At 42.3% G+C, this 25,236-nt stretch overlaps 1 long non-coding RNA gene across 1 annotated transcript in view; it reads right to left on the bottom strand.

Moving 5' to 3' along the window:
• Nucleotides 1-4,163, bottom strand: part of LOC141749549 (uncharacterized) — an 85,796-nt gene extending 81,633 nt beyond the window's left edge. The window contains exon 1 of the long non-coding RNA XR_012589401.1: nt 3,419-4,163. This is a non-coding gene — a long non-coding RNA (uncharacterized LOC141749549). The remainder of the gene's footprint in view (nt 1-3,418) is intronic.
• Between the last annotated feature and the right edge of the window lie 21,073 nt (nt 4,164-25,236).

The following is a 25,236-nucleotide window of genomic DNA, read 5'->3' as shown; positions in this document are numbered from 1 at the left end:
ACCACACTGAGCTCTATTGCTTTTTTCACATAGCTATCTTTCTAGCATAAAATGGAAGTAACTGCACAGCCCCCCTGTGCCCAGAGGATGAGTGATGTTGTTAAGCACTTGCGGTCAAACTCGCCATGCCTCTGTCAGCCTTGCCTGCACCAACACTGAACGCGTAGCGTATGTCAGGCTACAAAACAGCCAAGGGAAAGTCACAGGAGAAAGCCCATGGGGTTGGGGACAGTGAGACCTCCTCTCCTGGGGACCAGTCAGCATAGGATGAGGCCGAGACATTGACACCAACCCATTTGCCTACCCAAGATACGCCCAAATTAAGTTAGCATCACCCCAGCTGCACTGTAGGGTGCCTTTGTACATCTCTATATGCCTTCGTTGCCTTGACCTGAGTGGGAGCCATTGGGGCTGTGGGATTTAATTGTTCCAAACTGGGACCCACAGCATTTCACAAACCCAGGTGGACATAATGCTGCTGAGTGCAAAGTCCAGCCTTTCTGAGCACGGTCTGGCTGTGAAGGAGAAAGCAGGTCCAGCAGTATGCCTGTGCACCACAAAATAGTTTCAGTTAAAGAATCCATACTCAGATAAACTTGGATACAAAATACATAAAGGGACTGAAGGTCTACAAGTGGGTGCAGTGGAGCAGCAGGAAGGGTAAATTGCTGTAGGTTGAGGTTCCCCAAGAGCTCAACTAATCCAAATCTCGCCGTTTCATTTTCACCCCAGCCACAAATTCCAGGTAGCTCTTGCGTGCCAGTATTAGGCCTTGCTATGACCCTGCCATGGGCTGGTTCAGGAAGTTAAACCAGGTAAAAAGTAACTCTGCAGGAAAAAGCAGTAGTCTTCAATCAGTTTAGCTCCCTGAACTGGCTCATGACAAGACCAGACAAATATCAGTGCTGGCAAGGAGAGAAGGAGCAAGGTGCAGGACCAAGCTGTGACAGCTCTGACTTAGATAGACCTAAATCTCCTTGGACATGCACCCCTAGACAAAGAGCTAAGCTAGTCCGTGTAACATCACAAACATGAAACAATTCCCCAAGCTACTGCTCACATTTCTATTTACACAGAAAGCCCCTGCCTCAGGAAAGAAGAGTGCATGAGTATAGATCTTTCTGAGGCAACAAACGTTTTTCTTCCATGCAGAAAAAACCATCTTATTCCGCACTCCTCTCAAAAACAACCACCAGCTAAGCCTATAACCTGCTTGACCCTTAATTTTTCTGCTGGGCCCCTAACTAGATATAAGAGCTGAACTCCAAGGGCTGTTCAGCAGGGCTTAAACAGCTGATCAGATCTCTGCCAACTTTTACAGGCTTGTTGAAAGACAAAAAGAGCATTCCAGTTCAGCTCAGTTGGGCTAGCTAAACCACAGCATTCCCAACTGAGTCCAGCAGGTTTTGACTCAGCGCTATTGTTCTTAAGCACGTGGTAGACACAACTCTTACTTGCTTCTTTTTTTGTTGTTTTGGTTTATTCTAAAGCATTGCCTCTCATTCCTCTCCCATTCCTGTCAATGTTTCATAGGATTTTGTGTTTTAAAAACACAGCTCTCAGAACCAACAATTTTTCCACAGATATTTCCACTTTCCTCCATAGGCAGCTCTTTGGTCTTTAGAAACAGTGAGATAGTATACCACTTTTGACTAAAAGATATATGATCCTTGACAGTATCTTGGCCTTACTCCAGAAAAGCACACTGTTTTATTTAATGACCGTGTAAGCCTGTCCAGAAATCACAGATAGAGACATAAGCCATTTCCCATTGGTATTTCTCTTACCAGTAAAATGTTTCTAATGTACTTAACTCAAATGTTCACCATCATACTATAAGTTAACTCAGTCTTAGTTTTCCTACTTACTCTTTCGCAAGGCTTTTGATTTAGTTACATAAAAAGCTAGTTGTACATATGATGCACCTAGCAGCCTACCCATTGACCTGGTTATCTTTTTTAAAACACCATCATGATCCTCAATGCTTTAGATGGTATTTACTAGTGCAACACCACCAGTTTAGTTTTCTTCGTCCAAGACACAGAAAACATGTCCCATGTCCTACTGCTGCCATAACATTTTGTACATTTCTTGAACACAGCCCAGATCCCACGATTACAGATTTTAGCCTTGGAAGCCCCGTTTGTGCAGCCATAGGAGTGCTGCCTCAAACTCATGTTCACTGGGCACCGATGCGCTCGCAGCCCTGATCCCCTGGCACGACCTCTGGCTGCGTGCTGCCTGTGGGATGGTGAGCTTCCCAGCAAACCTTACAGCCCTGGTCCCATAAGCAACCCGACCAGCATCCTTGCCACACTTCAACTCCTTCCCTGCCCGTGTGCACTCGGGCTTCCCTCTCAAGGAAGGCAGAGCACACGTGGTCATGGTGCAAACCGGCATGTCCACACGAGCAGATGCGGAGCCAGAAGCCACGGCTGTGCAGTGCACTGCAACGTATCCTGCAAGGTACATACACTGTCCTTGTGCTTGGGACAAAAATGTTCCTTCAGAGAAGGCGTGAAGACAGCACAGGCGGAAATACTCATGCAAGCTTGCATAGCTGCCTTAATCCCGTGACACAGCCTCTCTTAGTTCTTGATCTAAACACTCTTCTTACATCCACATGCCTGTCCTCTCTTTCCTTCTCTGCCAGTGGTCTGAACAACCAATCTGGGCTTTAACCAGAAGTTCATACACAGGAGAAATGGAAGGGCTTCCATCCCTGTCTCCACCCTGTTTAGCTAGGGTGTGAAATGAGGCTTCATTCTCAGGGGAGATATTTGGGTCACAGTCAGTGATGGAGACGACCTACTTCAGTATCCTTGGGAATTACTTTTACTCTCCATTTCTTACTCAAGAGCCAGGCCCAGACAGAGGTATTACCACAATATTGCAACTGTCCCAGTAAAACCTGCCAGCCCTGATAGATACTGGCACCCCTCCTAATACCCCTGGAACCATTCACCCCTTCTGGCTGGGCTGCTGGCATGGGAATAGACAGAGCATCTCGGCAAGCCGCAGCGGGCCATCCTTGCCCTTTGGTACATGCGCAGGATCAGCCCATTACAGAGGGCCATTTCAGCATATGCCACGCAATTATGTCAATATCAAGACACAGTGGATCTCTCTCCAACAGAATTTCATCAAATCAAGAAAAATGTCCTACTTCCTACAGCAGTAAGTTGATTCCCTCCCCCGCCTCCCCCCCCCCCCGATACAGCATTGACCTTCTCCACTCCAGCAACCCACTCACCGAATTGCTGAGAGCTACTAATTAAAAAGGTTTTTAACTGACTGCAAAACTGGACTGAGTGAAATGATGAGCATCACTGCTATAGACATGAATTTTAATTTGAATTTCTGAAGTAGGCAATCATAGTTTATATATATACACACACACACGCACATCTTTACTTACATGTTTTTGTACGTTACACAGAGCATGGCCCTCCTGTGTGTGTGGGTATGGAGAGAACGACCCAGCTTGTGAATTCAAAATTCAGATGCCAAGTGGAAGCTGAATAATTTTTAATCCCTTAAAAATGCTCCTTCTACAAACTAGGAAGAAGTCCATTTTGCAGGATTCCCCCAAAGAGGACAGACCGCATAAGGAAGATTTCTTCCATTCTGGGCTCTGTTGACAAGATCACAGTTCTGGACCCTGTCAGCTGAGACATCATAGTTGAAAGTAGCTATAGTTTTGAAGCTCAGAGGCAGAGATAATAAGACTTTGAAAAGAGGAGCTAGTGTCAGCTCTCACTGGATGACTCAGGACATTTCAGTTTTCTTCTGAAGAGCTTTTTTTACACCCCAAAATGAAGCAGATTCAGAAGTTGAAGTCTCATCTGGATGGCAGCAAAAAATGCTTGAAATGCAACTTGAGTGAACCCTAGAGGCTCAATATACGGAAGGTATTTTCTTCAGTAGCAACTGAAAATATCATGCTTATGGTACAGAAAAGATGCAGTCCTTGTTCTTTGAAGACAATTTCAAAAACAATTTTTTATATAAGAAATGAATGAGAATTTTTGTGAAAAGAAACTTCAATTTGCTGGGACCTGGCAGAATTGACTGCAGCACTGCACAGACGTATTCTGTCTTATTTATAAAGAGACAAAATGTCTCTCCAAAAAGTCTTCCTCCATTCATTTCTACACAAGCATGGCTTACATCCCCCTTCTAAGGACAAAGCCTCATTTCCCTAAGATGTCGTTCCGCCTCCTCACAAGTAAAGTTCTTCCCCATTTACTTCCACCTTCAACAAATAAACAAACGAATCAAAGGGAGGTATTTTTTTCTACATTTGCTTTATATCTGGTTATGAATTAATTGATTTAAACTGATAGGCCAGAGGCAGATTTTTGGTTTTCTAAGATCTTATCATTCAAATCTTAGTTTATACAAAATGAGCAAGAGAAGTCAACTATGCCTGAGTCATCAGGGTTTTCAGAGGGAAGGGAGAAATGGAGGTAGTTTTCTAAAATCTGGGTTTGATTCGTCTCAGAGGCAAATTACTTTTCTTTCACTCTAGCAAAGCAAGGTGTAGAACCATTCCGTCACCGGTCTCTTTTTAAAAGGATTTCAACAAGAGATACGAACTGTGCCTTCATTTTCAATCTATAGAAGAGCTACAGAAGTGTTTCTTTAAAGGAAAGAGGCGTTAAGAAATGTTATTGAAATGTGGGAAAATAAATAACTTTTATCCCTCATGATCAATATCACTAAAGGCGAGGATACTGTCAGAAGCATAAATCTGAGACAGAGCTGAAACTCCCCCTGTTGGCATCGGGTAGGCAAGCAAGGGCAGTACCTGAAAACCATCTTTCCTACATCTTCACAAATCTTTTGGGATTTATTTCAAATGAACAGGTACAAATCTGCAGTTATTTGCTCCTTAATGACAGCCAGGAGAGAACGTAGCCAGATCCTCTAAAAACTGGGCCGCTGCTTCTCATTGTGCCTTGTGTTTGGCAAACTGTGGGATCTGAAAGTGGAATATACCCACGTCACGGTGCAGGCTGGTGAGGAGAAGCTGTAAAGTAAGCAGGAAAATTAACCACAGGGTGCAGTTCAGTGAAAAATAAAACATTAAAGGAAAAGGAGCCTCGAGCCATCCTGAGGATTTCAGGAGGAGGGAGCAATGCCTGCTCAGTAGAGGTGACAGGCATCAGGCAGTGCTTCTGCTAACAGCCTGTGAATTTATCCTTGGGTTCACAATACAGTGGTGACACGGTCAGTCAATTCATCCATCATCAAAAAACCCCCACAAATAAACAAATTGATCTATGGAGCTGGTCCCTATCCAATGGCAGAAAAAAAAAATAGAAAGAGGAAGAATTACAGGTGTTAGTCTGGCTATGAGTAGAAAATTACTCTAAAGTCATTGAATCCACCTAAATAAGCCCACTCACTTTGTGTCAGGAAAGCTACATATCCTGGAGGGATTCTTCACGGACCGAGTTTCAGTCATTCTGCCAACTGCATTTGCTGTCATTTGGAGCAAATTCCTACAATCCTTTCTTTTTTTTTGCCTGTCATAATTAGCTTCCCAGACCATCTTTATACACATGAGTTAGGGTTAGCACAGGCAGTACTGTTCGCCTGCAGACTGAACATATGCTGTGGGTCTTCTTGTTCCTTCCTTGTATCTAATGGTTCTTCTAGCTCTCGGAATTCAGAGGAATGCATCTGAGGATGCCAAAGACAAGAACTAACAAGACTGTTAACGCTGCAGAGCCAATACAACTGTGAGAAAACAAATCAGCGCCTATTCTGCCGTGTGGACCACCAACACCTACATCTGCTAACCTGCTGAGTGTTGAAACATTACTTTTGACATTGATGTCAAAACCATACGATGGCCAAGCGTTTCTAGCGTGGTTTGCCATATAGAAATATAGGCAGGTTGCTGTTCCAAACATGTTATGAAAATTATTGTATAAAAGTCCTCTTTATATGAAATCACATCACCATGACATGGTTGAGTGAGGAATTTGTGTGGCTGTGGAAAGGGCTGGACAGCACAGCCTTGTGACATGTGAGGTCTGGAAGGAAATATCCCACCCCTCTCTCATAAAAAGCGGGAGATACAGAGGATTGCCTTAAGCCATGCCCAGTTTATTCTTTCCAAGGGAGGGAGCATTTTGCAGTCAGGTCAAACCCTGCTTCAATGCATACTAAATGTGTCCTTTCCTCTACAGCAGTCCTACTGACCCAAGAGCAGACCCTCGAGGAGTGAAGTACTATCCACGGTGACTACAGCTGCTAGAATCTCATTCTGCTGGATTGACCCTGCGTTTCCGCAGTTCCTGCTGTAGCTGTGCTACACTAGCAGGAGGTCTTCTCTGATCTTTCCCTTCTTGTGAAATCATTATCCCAGGAAAAGCTGGCTAGTCATTAAATATTAAATTAAATTAAACTCCATGGATGTGGTTGTTCTGACAATTTATTTTACTGACAGGAGAATTTTGTTCCTACTTTTCGGATAGAAATGTGAAGAGACTACAAAAGTGTTTTAGCACTACACTAAGAAGCAAATATCATTTCTGTCTGTTTACCCAGGGGAGGAAGAGTTAATGACCAGCGCACAGTACCCCACAATGTACCCCATCAGGAGCAGGAAGTCAAGTTCAAGCATCCTTTGTACTGTCACAGCACTCACCAGCACAGGGTTTCTCACCTCATTGCAACAACCTTTTGGCCTCCCTTCTTCTCAATTCATGTTTGTGAACCAAGGTGGAGCAGACACACACACTACAAGCACCTGACACAGCCCTACGGAGCTCACCCATCGCTCCCCTGCCATGGCATTTCTGAATGGGAGCAATACCCATATGGACCTTGCCCATGATGGAAATCATATTTCAAACAGTCATTTTATGATAAGCCATTCAGGAGGGTGCTTGGAAGTCCTACTAAGCCCCCAGAGAGTACAGGGGTGACAAAAGCGCTGGGGAAAAGCCGGCAGATGGCAGCAGGCAACTAGCATAGGAAGTGGGACCACCTGTAGGTGCCTGGGGCAGGAGGTTCCTGCAGAGCAGGCCCTGGCAGCTGGATGTCCTGAGTAGGACTTCCATCCTGCGTGTCCTGCTGGGGACCACCATGCATAGATGCACTATGCAACACCTGTAGAAGCATTTGTTAGCCACCTAATTTCAATTTGGAGGCATTAGCAGTGGTTGTCCCAAGACACTCATATGCTAGGAGAATGCCATCTGTGGCACCATGCGTCCCCAATGCCACACAGAAAAAGACACAGAGGGTCCACCAAGAAGAGCAAGGCTGTGGACAGCCCTTACAGAAGACCCTGTGTCTACATGGAGGCTGCTGGTCAGGAGTTCCCTTCCTGGGCATCAGCTGCAGCTCAGCAGGGTGACCCAGCACTTACTCAGGTGTGAGGTGCTCACACAGCCCCGTGATACTGCTCCCGCGAGAGCAGCAGCGAAGAGTTGAGAGCGGCAGCTTCATCAGTTTTGCTGTGGTCGTGAAGGTCTGCTCTGAGCAACAGCACTTCATCCCAGGATAGGAATAACCACAAAAAGTTTGGACGTGGTTTCACGCCCATTCACAGGCTGCACACAATGATCAAATTTCCTTTGAGCATCCCTTACATCCCTACACAGGAGTCCTAAGGCTACCACTGGCCTGGCCTTAAGATCACCTGAGCATCCGCTCTCATTTCTCAAATGTGTTTACAACTAAATACCTAGTTTTACTTTAGGATTTCTTCAGATGCTAATACGTTCATCTTTATTCCTTTAGAACAAACTGTTTCTAGTTCCTTAGGTTTTTTTCTTTTCTGAAAGGGCTATCTGTAAATGGATTAACTTTACTTTCAGCCTCAAGTGCTTCTGTGGAAGCATTTCAAAGTGAAGAAACTTTGGAAAAATAATTTTCTGGAGTGCTTCAAGAAAACTGAAAATCGCATTATGTGACTTTGAATTATTGCAATGCATTAAAAGACTTAAATGCTTAAAGGTGGAATTTCTCAAGGTTCTTCTACCTGTTCAGAGAATGAAATATATAACATAATACACCTTAATGCTTTCACTAGTTCTTTAGTCTCAAATCAAGTGCTCTAAATGATTACAATGCTATACTTTATTCATAAAAGGTGAAATTCATTCATTCTGCATAAATCCTGACTCATCAATCAGAGCAACAAGTAGGAAATGGAGGGAAGATAAACCGCACTGTTCAAAATAAGCAGACTAGCAGAGTGATTCAGAGCACTTAAAATTAGGCTCTCGTTCTGAATCATCCTCTAGAGAAGTCTCTCTTTCTCCAATAAGTACAAGGGGAGTTTAGGAGGCAAGTCTTCTTTGGCTGAAGTAAGCCACTGTGAATTAGCCCTTTCACTCAGACCATCAGTTCCTTCACAGATCCGTAATGTTCTGCTTGTGGATTCTCTAGCTACACAGCTTCACCATGGGGTTAAGGGAAACAGAGGGCATTTTGCCAGTCATCCACGTCTAGAGCAAATTCTCATTTTTCTGAATGTTGCAATCATCCTTGAAAAATGTAGAACACAATCAGCAGGAAAAAAAACTTGCAAACAAAGGAAAAAGAAAGAAGAGCTGAATAAACAATAAAAATCTCAGTGCCAAAGGACATTGGTCTGTGTTGTCTGTGGCGGCATGACACACAAGATCTTTGCCTTGTTCTTACTGCAATAAGTGATGAAGAAAAACCTGCCTCCAAATATTTATTCAGATTTGAAATAGATTAGTTTGACGATATTTACAGTCAGTATGTATCCACTTTATTTCATCATTCAAGCACCCACATTCTAAAGAGCTGTATATTTAACAATAAAATTCACAATTTGCACTGCTTGGTGCGCTACAGAAGCCATTCAATCAGAGAATAGAAATGATCTGACCACAAATTTGCAACTGTAAATATTTATATCTAAGCATTTGTAAATGATGTGCAGTACAAGAATAATTGCCAAATCAATTCAAAAGGCAAAACTGAATAAATTAACAGCTATGAATTATTCATGGATTTTACCTTCTCATATAGCAAGTTCATTATTTCCCTGTGTAACCAGTAAGCAGCTAATATGCCTGAGTGCATTTAAAGTATCGATTAGTCTTCTGGATACACTATTCAGAGCATTTAATCAACAGAAGATTTCAATAAATATTAAACTTGCATTTGGGGAAAATATAAGAAAACTCAGTTTTAGGGATAATGCATGCTTATTCCAGAGTATAAGGAATAAGTATTTGCAATTTATCCAAAATATCAAGAGAATTTTCCATAGCTATGGAGCTCAGATGAGTGTAATAATAAAGTGCTCAAGAATTAATTGTCTGGGAATTTTGCGGACTGGAAGGATTGAATTCCAGAGAAGAGATTTGATTTATCTTGTGAAGATCAGTCCAAAAGACAGACCCTAAGAATATCCCAACAGGCCACACTTTGTGGAGAAGCCAAAATTTTCTCCAAAGGCCAGAGAAATCTCACATTTCTCTTGTAAGGAGGAAAAGCCACAAGACACACTTCTTATACCTTGGTGAGCCTGGGAAACCCTGGGAACGGGCGTGGAGGCAGGAAATGACAGTGGCTCCTGGGGAGGGGGGGGTGCTGTTCCATTGTGAGATGAGGCTCAAGGACAGACCAGGGATGTCAGCCTCACCTGCTCTGCTTGGGCCACTTACCCCCACAGCTGGGCTTGGGTTTCAGCCCCACAGATCCCCACATAGCAAACCCTGGGGTTTGCTGTTACATGCCCAGGCATAATATCTGCACTGGAACTGCCTGTGAACCCAACGCATCTCAAGAGTTACCCACCCCTGGCTTTGACTTTCCTTGGGGACAGCACATTAAGTCCTGTTTCTGACTTCAGGCGACGGTTTGGAACAGAAGTGCTGTAGGTCTACGTAATTTGTGCACTACCGGTAGGAAAAACAAGTGCAATAGTCTCTCCGGGAGACATCTTCCTGGTTACTAAGGTAAAAATACCAGGAACAAGATTTGGAGTGATGGGAGTTTGTCAGCTAAGTCAGTCAGAAATGATTTTAAAGCTTTGCAGAGGCCAAGGCTGTTGATAATGATTTTATATTAGATTGGTATCCCAATTATTTCCACTTGTTTCCTTGCGTGTTGCTTAGCTTTGTATGCATTTGTATGAGAGAGGGGAGGAAAAAAAGTAAAACGCCTTGCCTGTCACGTTTAACTACAGCTGCAGAGAAGGTCCAGTCTCAGAGATTTTACCTTCAGAGGGAGATACCATTCTACAGTTAACCCATGCAGCATCTTCAAAAAGCAGATCGTTGATGACAGCTTCTGGTTTATGAGACCAGATAGTCCAACCTTACAGATTACTTTACAGTGTGAGGAGGTATGTACATCTACTTTGCTTACAAACTTCAAGTACATAGATATTTCCAGATAAGACAGATTTATCTGTGCAAGCAAAGCAGTGAACAGAGGCTGCAACACAGAGGGTGTTCACGGATAGACAAGATATAGTAGCTACTAGACTTTGAATGTTTCTCTAGCTAGCCCACTTCTCCATGCTTTGCTTAATTTTGATGGTGCGTTCAGATTAGCACAGGGAACAGCTGTCCGTGTGCACAAAGCTACAAGGAGTTTGAAGGCATACGAAAATACTGCAAGCAACAGAAATGAAGTAAAATCATCGAAATTAAAGGCGGAGAGGCACTTCAAGGATGTCATCTAGTCCACCGTTCCTTTGATGAGTCAGGCTTAAATATTCATAAGCTATACCTAAAAGAAGTTTGTGAAACTCCTAAAGGAAGAGGTTAGCATTGAGGGGGGACCCCAGACTGCCCAGCTAAACTCATTTCACTCTTTCATCATACAGGCTGTTCTGCCTCCGCTGAAATCCACCTTAAATATCCTTTTGCGATAAACCAAGCTGCTATTGCCCTGTCCCTCCTCCAGCAGTTGTGGACAATCACCAATCACTACCTGCTTTATAAAAAGGTCTTCATACTTTAAAACTTCTCCTGCTCCCCCTTTGGTTTCTCTTCTCTAGGCTGAACAACTCTAGTTCCTTCAGCCCTCTTCACAGGTCATGTTAGCTAACCCCGACACCAGTCTTTTTGTTCTCCTCTCCTCTTTTATTTGCTTACAGCAGTATGACTCCAGGTAGGTATACAGGTAGCACCAATTCAGACCAATGATACACCATCACGTCTTAAATGTGGCATGGCTGTCAAGCCATCTGTGCATTCATAACTGTCCTGGAGTTCACCGTTTTCTGTAGATTGTGGTGCTAATGTGGAAGGTCTTAAACAAAGCTTTGAGAAGCTGAAATGAAAACTATTGGCAAATTTGTGCAATACACAGTACACAGGGAAGAAGCTGTTTCTGTTTAAGTGTATGTCACCTAAAGAGTTATGTACAGACAAGGAAAGCCTTGGGAAACTAAGGACGATATCTGTATTCCTTGTGCTTTGGTTAAAAAGAAAAACAGAGTCTATGCACAAGACCGCTCTTAGCTGGTCCACGCTGCTGTTAATAAAGTGCAAAATTCAGATGAATTCAACATACAAATCATGTGTTCATCACCAGACCATGTCAATCCAGTCATTTGGATAGACGCAGCCACAAAAAATTACCTTAGCCTGGGTGGGTTTCCTTGGGCTCCTCCACAGACTGTGAGAGTCCCAGGAAGACTGCCTGGGATGTCCTCTGCAGCAGAGCGTCTCTCTCCACTGAACAATTTACTCTCACAGAGCAAGTTCAAGGAGATGAGGAACTCCACGCTACACATGGGCTTTGTGAGCTCTTACACTGGGCCTGTATCAACTAACTGAAAACAAACTCGGAGATGTCTTTAAGCTGACTGTCACAAGCCAGCCTACCTAGTTGAATGTTTCACTTTACCAAGAGCTAGCTATAATGAATGACTTCGCTTTGTAAAAATAAATGGAACAGCTATGCAAAGAATAAGTGGTTATCAGACCTAAATGAGGCATTTATTGCAGAATTACTGCTAAAGGACTTCTAAGGCTACCAAATTATTTAAAGCTCAACTTCAGCCTGGGGTGACAGTTCCATTTTTTGCAATACCATGTTGCTGACTACTACATACTGTTGTTCTACTCTTACCCCTAAATCTTCCTCTGCCATACTGCTGCTTAGCGGATGTGACCCACCTGGCATTTGTATTCCCCTTCCTAAACGTCACACTTGGTACATTGAACATCCTTTCGTTTATTCACCTATTCATCTCTCTGTCTGACCAATTTCTCTATTCATCTCTCTGTCTGACCAAGTTAATTTTGAACTCTGATCACATCCTCCAGAAGACCTTGCAACACCAGCAACTGAAGTGTCAAATTGTAAAAGCATCTCTTCCATCAGTCAAATTGTTTGTAAAAAAGAGAGAGATTTTTGCATCTCATTGTACGTCAGAAGTAGCATAAGATGTATGAGATGCCTTCTAGCTTGATAGCACTGACTCTCTTCTCTTCTTGGAGAATAATTTCCAGCCATTTATGAAACTGGCTGATAGTGATTATCATTTGGCATTCCCATGGGCGAACTAAAAAAACATGGTCATATGGAGTGCAGACCAGTTGTATATTTCATAGGGTCTGGAGACCATTCAGGGCAGGAATGTGGGGAATCTCCCGACTGAACTTGATTTGTGAGTGTGTTTTAGTTTGCAAACCCCCAGTTTAAAAAACGGACCACATTCTGTCATCAGTGACTCAGGGGAGAGCTCACTCACAGTAAGTGTGAGGAACGGCCAGAGACGAATGTTTTGCACGTTCACTTCAAGAGGAAACAGAGAAAATATTCCGCTTTATACTTGAAACCTTAAAAGCCCCACACAATCACAGAAAAAAGACTTCAGGTGAGCTGTAAGTCACTGTTAATGTATATTAATGACAAACCACGCATGTAGCGACAGTACAGACCCCTCACTGGGCTCTTCTGGACAAGAACCATTTTATCCAGGTGTCCTCTCAGGGGACTAATCACACTGCAGGCTCCTCCCTCCTCATCTTCAGTTTATACATCTGAGGGGGAGGCAAGAGCTCCAGATAAGCATTTAAAAAGTGCAAATGTTTGTTAAAGCTTTTTTAAGCTTCACTTTTGTTCAAGGGCACAGTACAGCAAATCTCTGGAGCACTTCCTCATTTTGTTCAGGCTGAGCTTAGCAATACAGGGTTTCTGGAAACCTGCAGTTCCTGATGAATACCAGGAAGATTTTCAAGTTTCCTATCAGACTTGTATTAATTTAATTTAGTCCAAGCTTTGGGAAAGGTTTCCAGGAGGAAGGAGGAAGACCTGTAGCTGTCACGCACCGATTTTCCCACTGGCATGTCCAACACGCTGGGCTACCCCAGGCTCTTGCTGGTCCCACTGGGATAATATTCCATGTCCTCCCTTGCACAGGGTGGCCAACCAAAGTTTTGCAACTCCACAGCTGTCAAAACTGAGAATATTCCTCACTTGCTTTCCATGATACTGCTTCTGCACACCCTGCTGTACCTCCTGCCTTCCTTGCTCCTTCCCTCTGCAACAAGTACATGGGGATCCCTACCTATATAATCTGCCTTCTCCCTATAGTCCCATCTTTTTGCTTTTATTTTTTTTCCTCCCCAAATTTTCCAGACTGCACACCCACAGAAAACACAGAATGATAAACAAACCCTAAATATCTTACCATGAGCAAATTACCGTAAGAGAGAGAACCTACTGAAGCAAGTGTTCCTCTGATTTATCACCCAGCTCCCTCATTCCTATGGCTCACTCCTACTACTAAAGCTATACCGAGCCAGCAATTTCTACAAAGAAAGAGCTTGACCCTTATGTTTCCTAGTAAAGCATGCAGGAAGCTTTGGTGCAATATCACCAGATTTTGTTCAAATAGATTATCCTATCCCTATAGACACAACACGAGAACCCAAGCCACAATGAAAGGCTTTGCTGCTGTAGATTGTTACTTAATAATGGGTGCAGGCATGCTGAAGACTGAGCCAAAGCTGAGACTATTTGCCTAACCATCAATTTTTAGAATTACTGAAAAGCAGTTTCAAAATCACTAAGAATCACAACACTGACTTGAAAAGGAATCAGAACAGGAGTCTTACTATCACCATGGATACAACTGATGTGGACTCAGAATTTCAGCAAAAAACCTGGAACTTCATATTTATACTGTTGGACAGACTACCTCATTTAATATTAATAATATTTAGAATACGTCCTACTTATAAAGAAAATTGTAATCAAAATAAAAGGCAAATCTTGCTCTGTTTTTTTGTTGGAATACAAGAATCATGGAAGCATTCATCATTAGTTACTTCATTTTTATGCTTTTGTACTGCCTGTGACATTAACACAATGCAACCCAGCAGTGAGGTAAGCTGATAGTGATGTTTCAAATGCAAGATAGCCATGCGATCTTTTAAACATTTTGAGAGTAACTATTACTTTCCTGTATTCCCATCAGGCTCGAATGTCAACCAAATCACCCCTCTCATTTAACACAAACACTATTCATTGGCTTTATTATGATCGAGATTATGAAAATGTTCAGACACTTTACTCCCAGAGACCTTGGTGAGCTTTAGGTATTTGAATGCCTTTAATAATGTGGACTCCTGAGTTTACCATCAGACATGGATCAAAAACTGCCCATGGATCAAAAACAGTGGAATACCGATAGGTATTTGGTCTTGTTCCAGCCTCAGCACTTCTCACATCTCTATTTATCAGTTTTCCTTCACTGACACCTTCAGAGCCTTGTGGAAGATCTCAGCTGCAAAAGCCATTGCAGCTACAAACACCCAGTACTAATTGCAGAGAGCAGTCACACCTGAAGGTGGGGGGGCAAGAATTATTTTCTCTGGTGCCTTCACATAAACTTTCTTTAAAATAGCATAAAAAACCCCAGCTGCATCAGACTGAACTAAATATGCAGCATTCTGGCTTGGACAGTGACCATGTGCCTAGAGAAAGGTAAAGATATCATGGTATTACTTTGACATACTCTCCCGGTTTCCGTCAATTTCTTGTACTAAAAGCAGATTTTGCTTATAGTTCTTGACAAATCTTCTTCTGTGATGCCTCTAACTGCTTTCTGAGCACTGAATTAACACTGTGCCCTGTGACACGGAGTGTCACACTTCATCATGATGGGGAATCTAACTCCTTACAAAAAGAGTGGGTTTACATGATGCTTCTGTTTTGCCCAGATTGACAGCTCTCTCCACTCCAACAGTATTTTTCATAACCCGGTGTAAATAGGAACATTTAGTAATTAGACATCGCAAACATAGATACTTCACAGAGTCATAGAATGGTTTGGATTGGGCGGGACCTTTAAAGATCACCTAGTCCAACCCCCTTTCAGGTGCCTTACAATTTAGATAGCTGATATTAAGGGCTAAGTCTATCTACACAGATGTGTTCAGACAATTGCAAGCAACTCTAGCCTGGAAGCCATCTTAGCTATATATGCTCAGCGTAGCATCACAGATAAAAAGTCCTCCTTTTCTTTCCTTGCTCCCCATAAATTTTAACCTGGGACCCAAAAATAACCTTCTGGATAACAGAAATTGATAGACTGCCACAAAATGTTTCCATTTCAGTGAGTTAGTACTTCTGGCAAAAAACAACCCCAAATCTATTTAGTGAGGAATTTCAAAGCAGGTCTAATGAATGACTTAACTAGGCTCCCCAGGCCTTGCTCACGGTTCAATATATGCACTGATCCCTGCCTGATGGCATTTGGCTTAGTTTTGTATCCCTGAAAAATAAACAGAAGGCTTGCCAGTGGCTTCAGTGGGAACAGATTGAGGCTATAAAGAAATCAAGACAATTTCCTTCTGGAAAACAGTAGCTTTCTGTTAATAGAGGAATACAGAGGAAGGGAAAGCAGCATGACCTGTGGAAACATTTCGTTATCTCAAAACATCCAGCTTTTTGAAATAGAGGACGTGTAATTAAAATGCAGAGATTGAAAAAGAAAAAAAAAATAATCTCTGAGCGTGCATAGTAGCAGCCCTGGAAGCAGCTGCTGTGGGCCAGGAGAGGGAGGCAGGGAAATGGCAATGGGCACTGAGCCATAAAAGTCCCCTCAGAGGTTGGTGAGAGAAGGCCACGCTGCACTCTCTGCCTGGTGGCCAGCAGGACCAGTGTCTGGCACCAGCTTGGCTCACACGCATTGCCTGACGTGCATTTTCTAGGGAGAGCCTGATGAGGAAATGAGAAAAGAAGGATATTTTCTGAAGTTGTTTGCATCCGTTTTCAATGAAATGAGGAAGCAGGAAACATGCCATCGCTGACTGTCTGATGGATCAAATACAGGACTGATGGTACAGCTTTTTGCGGCTTTTTCTAGCTTCATTTTACCCTAAAAATACATTATGCCATTTCCTAAAATGCTTCTGTTTCACGGATGCTTCTAGTGCACTAGAAAGTGAGAAATTCTCTTCATCCTGACACACAAAAGTGTCAGTTCCTCATTAACCTTTCTACAGGACGTGATCTCCTGTAGTTCTGCAGAAGAGACTTTGCTTGGCTGGGGGGTTCTTGTTTCCTGTTACTTCATAGCTCTACAGGGAAATAACTGGTGGCTTCAAAGAAAAAGAAAAGAAGTAAAAATGGCAAGGGAACAACAGAAGCATCTCTATTAGTTTTCTGTACTAGGTTATCTCTAGATTGCTGTGCAATTGCCTCTTATTTAAAGAAACCTAAGGGGAAATCAAGCAGTTCACACAGTCCAAAATGCAGTATTAGATTATATCTGAATCAGACAGTATTTAAAGCCCATTATAGCTAGAACATGATCACACACATGCATAGGTATCCATATAATTTTTGCAGCAACACAGCTCCTTCACTGCTCCGCATGACGGGGACCACGAAGTCATGAATGCATCCAGAGCCGGAGAACAACAAGATGACCTCACTAATGCATCACAGAGCTCCAGACAGGGCCAGCTGGCCTCACAACAAGGCAGATCTGTGTGGAGGTAACCCTGAGGCTAACTCCTTCCCCTCCCAGGTCCATCACTGTGCTCCCCATCTCAACACTTTAGGAGGTTGTGAGAAGAGTTCAGGCCCGTCAAGTCCTCCAGTTCACTCTATGGACTGCACATCAAACAGCTAGATGCTGTCTTTCACCTGCTCCTCGTCATATCCTCAGTCCTCTTGCCTCTTCCTGAAGGTGTGCCTTCACCACTGACCGAGATCCCCTATTCAGCTACAAATGAGTCTCAGCTTGCCTTCAGGACCTCTCTCATCCTCCCAGAGATACTCTACCATCAGACTGTCACGGGTCCTACTTTTGAGCCGTAGAAGACAGGAGCATACCCAGGACCTCGTGCAGAGGTGGCCTCCCCATGCCACTACCAACCCACTTGCTCTCCACTCACTCCTCCCAGCAGCTCGCAGTCACTTGGCTTCTTCCCACCAGCATCCAAAACTCAGCAGGTGAAGCAATGGGGGCTAAACAAGCACTCAAGCAGCTTTGTTTTCATACCTCCATAAGCCAGTTCAGGAATTATTTGTTGAAAGGAATCACTCACGATTGACATATGAACAGTGGCTGTACCATATGTTGTTTCCCAACCCAATTAATGGCTGCAAAGAGCTGTATGAAGTGAGGGAGGTGACAAAGAAAGGGCCAGGCAGCTTCTTCCCCTTCTCTGAACTATATGTCTAGACAATTAGCCAGAGCATGTCACTTATTTAACACAAAGGTGCTTTACCTAAAAACTTTCTGGGAAAAATAAAAAGACCAACTACACCACACCATAAGCAATCATATCATTAATGGGACTTTTCACATTTGTTTCAGACATACACCAAATATTTATAAAACGTATTCCAGTGATTAAAAAAAACCAACAAAACACCCAAACTGCAAGTGCACACACTGTTTCCGAAAACTGCTTTGCCACGCTCTCACGGCCTTTTGAAAACGGTGTGCCCGGAGGATGCGCATGGACACCCACCAAGAAGCTGCACCTCTTTCCGTAGCTCTTACCCAGGTTGCTGGGACATACCACAGCCTGAGCAAGGAGCTGGCAGACAAATCACAACAGAATCCAACCCAAACATTTTAAACTTTCTTCTTTATGGCTGTAGCTCGTTCTTCCTGCCTAGCTCCACTATTCTAATCTTTTATGGCAGGACTTTGTCATATATTACAGATACCTTTTTACAGTCCACAGGCAAAGGTAGCAGTGGATAAACGTTTGATTTCCTCTCTATGAATGGGCAGGTGCTGCCTAGGAAGTGATAAATGAAATGATAAAGCTGTAATCAAAGTCTTATTGTATATTATAAGACGAGTCATATATTAAAGCTGGGTTCTATGGTTTCGAATTTGAGTGATTTACATGATTTTATATCTTTCCTGATCATAAAAGGAACTCTAAAGCCTAAATCTTACCAAGCTGTTCACTTTCTTGACATGGTACTGCATTGTGTGATTTTTGTATAAATAAAAACATAAGACCTTGGTAAAAGACCATAGATGTCATCCTATAAAATCACATAGAGCACATGGAGACAAATTCCAGAAACAATGAGAAATGAGAATATATTTCAAAGGGGAACACTTGAGGATTTTTTGACACACATACAAAACTGAAGATTTTTTTGGTACATTTCAAATGCCATTTAAAATATATTAAAAAAAAATAAAAGAAGTAAGCAACCAAAATCCTCTTCCTTTGTGTATACTTTTAACGAAAGCACTCTCATCCTGGCTGTTTTCTTAACTTGTTTTTGAAAAATGGAAATCCTTCCTGCTAACGGGCACAACTGAAAATTAACTGTTTGAGCTCAAATGTTTTCTAAATGTGCCAAGAATAGACCATAAAGTGAAAAAAAAAAACCCAACTAATTAGTTTACTTGTCTCCTAAAACTAAACTACCAAGCAAAAGCCTTGAAAGAACACCGTTCAGAAATACTGATATCAAAGGAAGAGACTGTTGATAATCCTGGACTCTTTTGCAATGATTCCATATTTTATTGCACAATTTATAAAGAGAATTGCAGCAATTGGAGTCCTTACATTATTACAAGAGATTAAAAGATTTTCTTATCAGACAGTTCGGAATTGTGATGATTCACACCTTCATTATTTCTTGAAACACTCTAGCTTCCTCCACAAGTACAGCAAAGGTTTTGCTTGACTACATCCCTTAAACTAAACAGTGCTCATGTCATTTTCCCACGGTGCTCAGAACAAGCTAGGGGTGAAAGAGTAACCCTTTCAAGCCAGTTAAACAACCGTCATTATTTTAAAATAAATGAAGAGGAGCCCGGTTATTTACGACTATGTGCTCATGTTTTATGCATGCCTTACCTTGGAGACATTTGATAGCCCCCTGGAACACTTTGTTAGCTGTATTCTTCAATAATCGTTTGGTAAGAAGGTCACATTGGCCTATTCACACTGAAAACGTGGAGATTTGAAGACACGGTATCATAACAGAACAAACGGAAAGACACTGGAAAATTATTTTCCCTGACAGGGTTTCCACACAAGCATAAAACCTGGGTCAGGGAGAGTCACTTCAGTTAAAAGTACATGTCAGTACTTCTCACTGCCAGGTTAAATTAAGGATACGCCCACCCTTGCTGTGCAGGGTGGAAAAACAGAATGAGAATGAGCCACTCGCAAGGAATTTCTTAAAATCAGCAAAGAGGAGCCATCAACCTTACAGAGAGTTTTGCTGGATGTCCCAACCAAACACTAGCACAGATCAGACTGCCCTTATGTTTAGGTCTGCAAAAAAGATGGAAACTGAGACCCAGTTAGAAGGTAAGCACCTGAAACTCAATGAGAAGGTCCAGGGAAGACTTTTCTGGTTTTCACATACTTTTCCAGTTTATGAGAGACCTGAGGGGCTGTGCTTGAGAACCAGCTGCACACAAATGTCTCGTTCTTCACACTTGCTCCACAGCATGCTCAGATGAAATTATGCTTTGGTTCTGTAACAAATAGGCATCTTCTCCACAGATGTGGTTTTTATCAGGAACATCAGTGCTTCCTTGATAAAACCAGGGCAGGGTACCCATTCAGGCTTGTAAAGGATGATGAGGTGCTGTGTTACAAGTCCTGATTTAGGGAGCGTGTGTTTTAATCCCATATTTCCCCCATTATTAGCTTCAAATTATGCCTCCAAAGAAGTTCAAGGGAGGAGCACCTCTTCACTTTTGTAATATCCCCCATTAAGAAATACTGAGAAGAAATGACTTTGGATACCGGCAGTCACATAGAAGATGCCAAGTCTGATGCACAGACTGAGAGATGGCATGCTTTCTTCTGCATATAGTTCTTGCGGTAGAAAAGATAAAAGCTCTCCCTATTCCCTACAACACACACATGCTTCATTCAGGAGGTTGCAGTTCTGTTTTGAACACCAAGTATATACCTACTACACACAAATGGTGACCGCTGATACTTCTTTTATTGTAATCTTCTCATTGAGTTGTGTGGTTTATGAAAGCTTCGAAGTGCTTTCTCCCTGGGATGTCGTAGTGCAAAATAAAAACACATCTCTATTGCCTTTTATCCTGAGGAGCACTAAAAGGGTCCTTCAGTGACTTCCCAATCTCCATTTAAAGGTTCTTTGTAACTGAGAGTTTCGTGGGTCAAATATTTAATAGAATATGAGCCCCATACCGCATTTAGCTTTGTAGATAGCATATTGTGCTTGAGTCTCTCATCCATTCATTCATTCACTTGTGTTACATCATAAAGGTATTTTTTAGAAATAAAACATGAATAGGGAGATTTTTTTTAAAAAAGCTAACCGATTAGCTGGAGATTAGAATTCAATTGAGCAATTTAGTTAAATACAGGTTTGTGTGTGTTGATACGGCTACCCATTGTCACAGCAGGTATGAGATGCTTGGCAGCTTCCCAGCTTTGCTCACCAGTGGGGGTTTGTAGCAACACAAAAAAGCAGTGTCCCACCTTTCCGTAAAATAAAATATTTCTTGAGAAAATGCTTGTTGAATTCTTGCCAATTTTAAAAGAGAGAAATTTGCATGAAACTATTTTTGTTTGTTCCAAATCTTTACATTTCTTTGACAGAAATATCTGGTTTTAGTTGATTACTCATATAGTTGGGGTTTGATCCCTCTTCAAGCTAGCTCTGAGGAAACAATGTTAGAAGAAGAATTAATTTGGGAAGCCAACAGTCAGCTGCTTTCTCTGAAGAATATTGGGCAGATGACAAACACACTACAAAATCTGGCACAGTATTTATGGGCAGGAAATTTTTATGGAGAAATGACACTCTAGAGATCATGCTAAAGTTGTATGATAGTTTTTCCTACTAAAACTGAGGGACTGGAATGACAGACAGACAAAAATGAAGGAACTTCTGTCTTTGTCCTTATCACAATGGTAATTCTCATATTTCTCAGCATGAGATCTCTCTATTTCTGAGCAGTAGCAACATTAATAAATGTTACTCTGAATGAGAGAGATTTTTGAAATAATCTATCCCAGGTTAGCCTATCATTACCAATAAAATACCTGTGATTTGCACAAAATGTGTAATTTGAAAGCGTTTTTCTGCTGGTGTAACTCTTTTGCTCTTTTAACTCTCAAGAATACAAAAAAAATTGCTCTCAGAAATATTCCCAGCAGCCTTTCTGGACCTGAGCAGCTCTCTAGGTATTAATAAAAAGTCATGCTCTGCTGTGCTGTTACCAATGTACAGCGAACACATTTAGCACATTAAGCCTTGATTACATGGTAAAAATAGAGAGTCAAACAAACTATAACATCTCCTCCTGCATGAGGAAACACCATAAAGTCCTGAAGCATGAAGCAAATCCAGTGCCGCTTGCTAACTACAAAAAGTAGAGGCAAAAGCCCCCAAACAAGCTGTCTGTGTCACCCATGGAGTAACCAGAGCACGGTGCAGAAGGCACTATGGTGCCGGCATGGTGAGCGCTGTAGCACCCACCTAAGCAGACCATGCACAGCAAGGGACGGCGCCACGGCACTTCTTCATGTCTTCCGTGACCTCCCTATATGCACAGCTCTGCTTTGCCCCTGGAAGTCTGACCTTGCACTCCTGAAAGTGGGAGCAGAAAAGACACCGCTATTTCAATAATCCCAGATCAAACTCTAAAGGCATGTAATGAAGGCAACGCACGTGCTCCTACAGAGCTCTGCAGCGCGGTGAAGCCGCATTTCCCAAAGATACGGATCACACGCTGGTGTAGTGTTACAAACGCTGCACCACGAGATCCTTTCTGCCAACATCTAAGCAATGGCAAGGAAGCACAACGATGCAGGTTCAGCTCTGTGTCCTGCCAGAAACCTGACTTCACACACTTGTCTCCCCTATGACCTGACTAACCCAGCAAGTGACAGCCTCGTTATAAATATCCAAGAATCATGAGGTTGTCACTTTCCCACTGTCACAGCTAATTAACTTCTAGGAATAACTATGGGAACTATTTTATTTCGCCATCCCAAACACGGGCCTGGAGTGAATGTGTGTATCTGCACTGCCTGAATTGGCTGAGAAAAACAACCCTCTGCTAAACACCAGGGCAAATCACTGCCTGTGGCTATGTGCCGTGTGTTCAAGGCTCTGTAATTGCCTAGAAGCAGAACCGAGATTTACACCACCATTTTCAATCCCTTGCACGTGGTGGTACTTGTAGACAGAAGAGAGGTAGAAGAGCTCGTTTGTGTAAAACTCTCGAAAAGTACACGCATACCTCAAAAAAACCCATGTATATAAACTGTCATTTCAGTTTAGAAAAATCTAGGCATAACCCCATAATTAGGAACAGCTAAATTGCCTGCTCTTTAGTCAACGGCACAAGAAATTTATTTCATTTAATAAACTGCTCTTAATGATTACTGTTTGTTTGCTTTCTAAATCTCAAAGTAATCATGTACTGCAAGTGCAAAATGCTGGTGAGGGGATTTGTCTCCCAAACATAAATGACAAAAAAAAAAAAATCTCTCTTCAGTTTTCCAGTTTGGGGGTAGCTTTTCCCCAGCAGCCCTTTATGACTGACCTGCGAGCCTCCGGCCAGCTCCTGGTCCAAAAGAGGGACCTTGACTTATGGAGTGGAGGGCTGCCAAGAACATGAAACCAACACCTATATCTCGGGGACACCAGAAAGCTGTAAACTGGCTGTTTATAGAGTAGCAATTGTTTTATAATAATTGTCCGCTATACCTGCATCCTGTTCCTGTTCCAGGAGTTTACAATGGATCAATGTACCCAAAGTGTTTATACCCAGATCAACCTGCAGCGACACAGTTTAAAGAGCTTTTCTTCCCCTCAGCTGGACTGCCCAAAGACAGCAGCCCCATAAGGAATTTGTTTTCCCCTCCAAGAGAGATTACGAAAAAGCAACGATCTCTTGCTCATTCCACCTGTGTGCAAGCACTGGAGCACAGAAAGGACGGTACAGGTACGCACGGTAGGAGGGAGGCCATATCATCCATGATTTCCCTTTTGCAGTAGCTTTCGGAGCTACACGGTGACTTTCCAGACAGCTTTCCAGGAACTGCCAGCTGGAATGCCAATGCAGAGAAGCCACGCTTTGCATAGGGACATATGTGTGCTCACATCCATACACAAAGCTGCTGAACTCACTGCAGGAGGGTTTTTTCCAAACAGCAGGATAAGTAACGTGTGGAAACTACCCTACTGCACAATCCTCATGAAGATCAGCCCCTTCGACTTTACCACGGTAGCAAGGTGATCCCACCCACAGCTGGGACAAATGCCACTGCTTTCACTTCACGAGCTGGTGGCAAAAAACTATTTTAGATTCATAGGCAGAAAAAAATGACAGAGCTGAGAGGTTGAAGTTAGAGTGAGCCAAGAGTAGGAAGCGCTGCACACTGTATCCTAGAAACAGCTTTCAGTTCCTCGGTCCTTTTTAGTTATTCATTGTAGAAAGAAGGTTGGAAGAACTGGTACAGATAAAGTGGATAGCAGCTGAACTTTTGCCAAGTGATCATTAATCCCCAAAATTTCAATCATATTTTCATTAAAATATAAGAGCAGAGACATGCCCTGAACTATACAAACACATCTGAGTTCGTGCTTCAGGAATGTATTTATGTATAGATGGGTGGGAAAGACAATAGCTGGATGGAAGGAGTGGCCCGAGACATTTCCTCACCTACAGTCATGAAAAACAAGGCCACTCAAATAATGAAATTATATCATGTGCTTTTTATCTGTAGTTTACGCCATGAAAACATGTATGTGAAAGGCTGAACACATTATGATCTCAGGAAATATATCTTTACCCAGATGAGGATGAGGATGGTTCTCTCCCAAGAAAAAAACTTGATTTGTTTCCTCGATATGAAAGAGAATCCAGTCATGTTTTTAATGGTGCTATAAGAAAGAGTACTTTGCCTTAGAGAGTTAAACAAGGCTGAGTGAGAACCCAGTAGATTAAAAAGCAGTCTTGGAATGATATGCAGATGCTGGTTAAGATGTAGACATGACTAAAAAAGTATTCAGCCCCTCATCATAAATCTTCTACCTTCCAAAACATAGATCAAGCTTAAAATGGAGCAAAAGTTCTGCACATCCTTAGTGAAATCTAAAGTGACAAGGAATTCACCTGTTTTCAGATTTCTCTCCCTTTTGAAACCGAGTCAAGATTGCTTTGGTGAGAGGAGTTAGTATGTTTTACAAGTTTACATCACATCCAATGGGGAGACAGTGATTAAAAATGCATCGTTCTCTTCGGGTTTAGCTTTATCCAAGGCTGAACCTTCAAATAGACATTCCAGTATGTATGAGGGGAGGAAAATCTAATTGGGGAAAGGGAGAAGAATGCAGCTTGCAAATTCAGAATTATTCCATCAAAGATAACTAGATTGTCTTTTTCATAGCAGGAATTAGAAGTGACAGATGGTCTTGTTGCTGAACTAAAGGTGTAGAAGTCCTGAGATTCAATCTGTATTTCTGGCTGTGAAACAGATTTCCTGTGCAAGATAGAGTAAAAAAAAAAAAAAAAAAAATCAATGTTTCAGTAATGGCCAGCTTTTGCAGACTTAATCTGAAACACCTAAGACCTGATTTTTAGAAAAGTGGATGAAAGCCCTAGTTTACTTTCAGCGGGAGGGACAAATGTAAAGCCTCTCTGAAAAGACAGCTTCTTTCTCTCAGATTGTATAACACAAGCTGAAAAGACAAAAATTGAAAAGTGGTGCCAAATCTTGAAAACTCTGACCAACAGTCTTTCTGAGCTGTAGTTTTCCTATCTGTGAA

The sequence above is a fragment of the Larus michahellis genome, chromosome 1 (assembly GCF_964199755.1).
Source record: "Larus michahellis chromosome 1, bLarMic1.1, whole genome shotgun sequence".
Taxonomy (NCBI): Eukaryota; Metazoa; Chordata; class Aves; order Charadriiformes; family Laridae; genus Larus; species Larus michahellis.
This window is presented reverse-complemented; position numbering and strand designations above follow the sequence as displayed.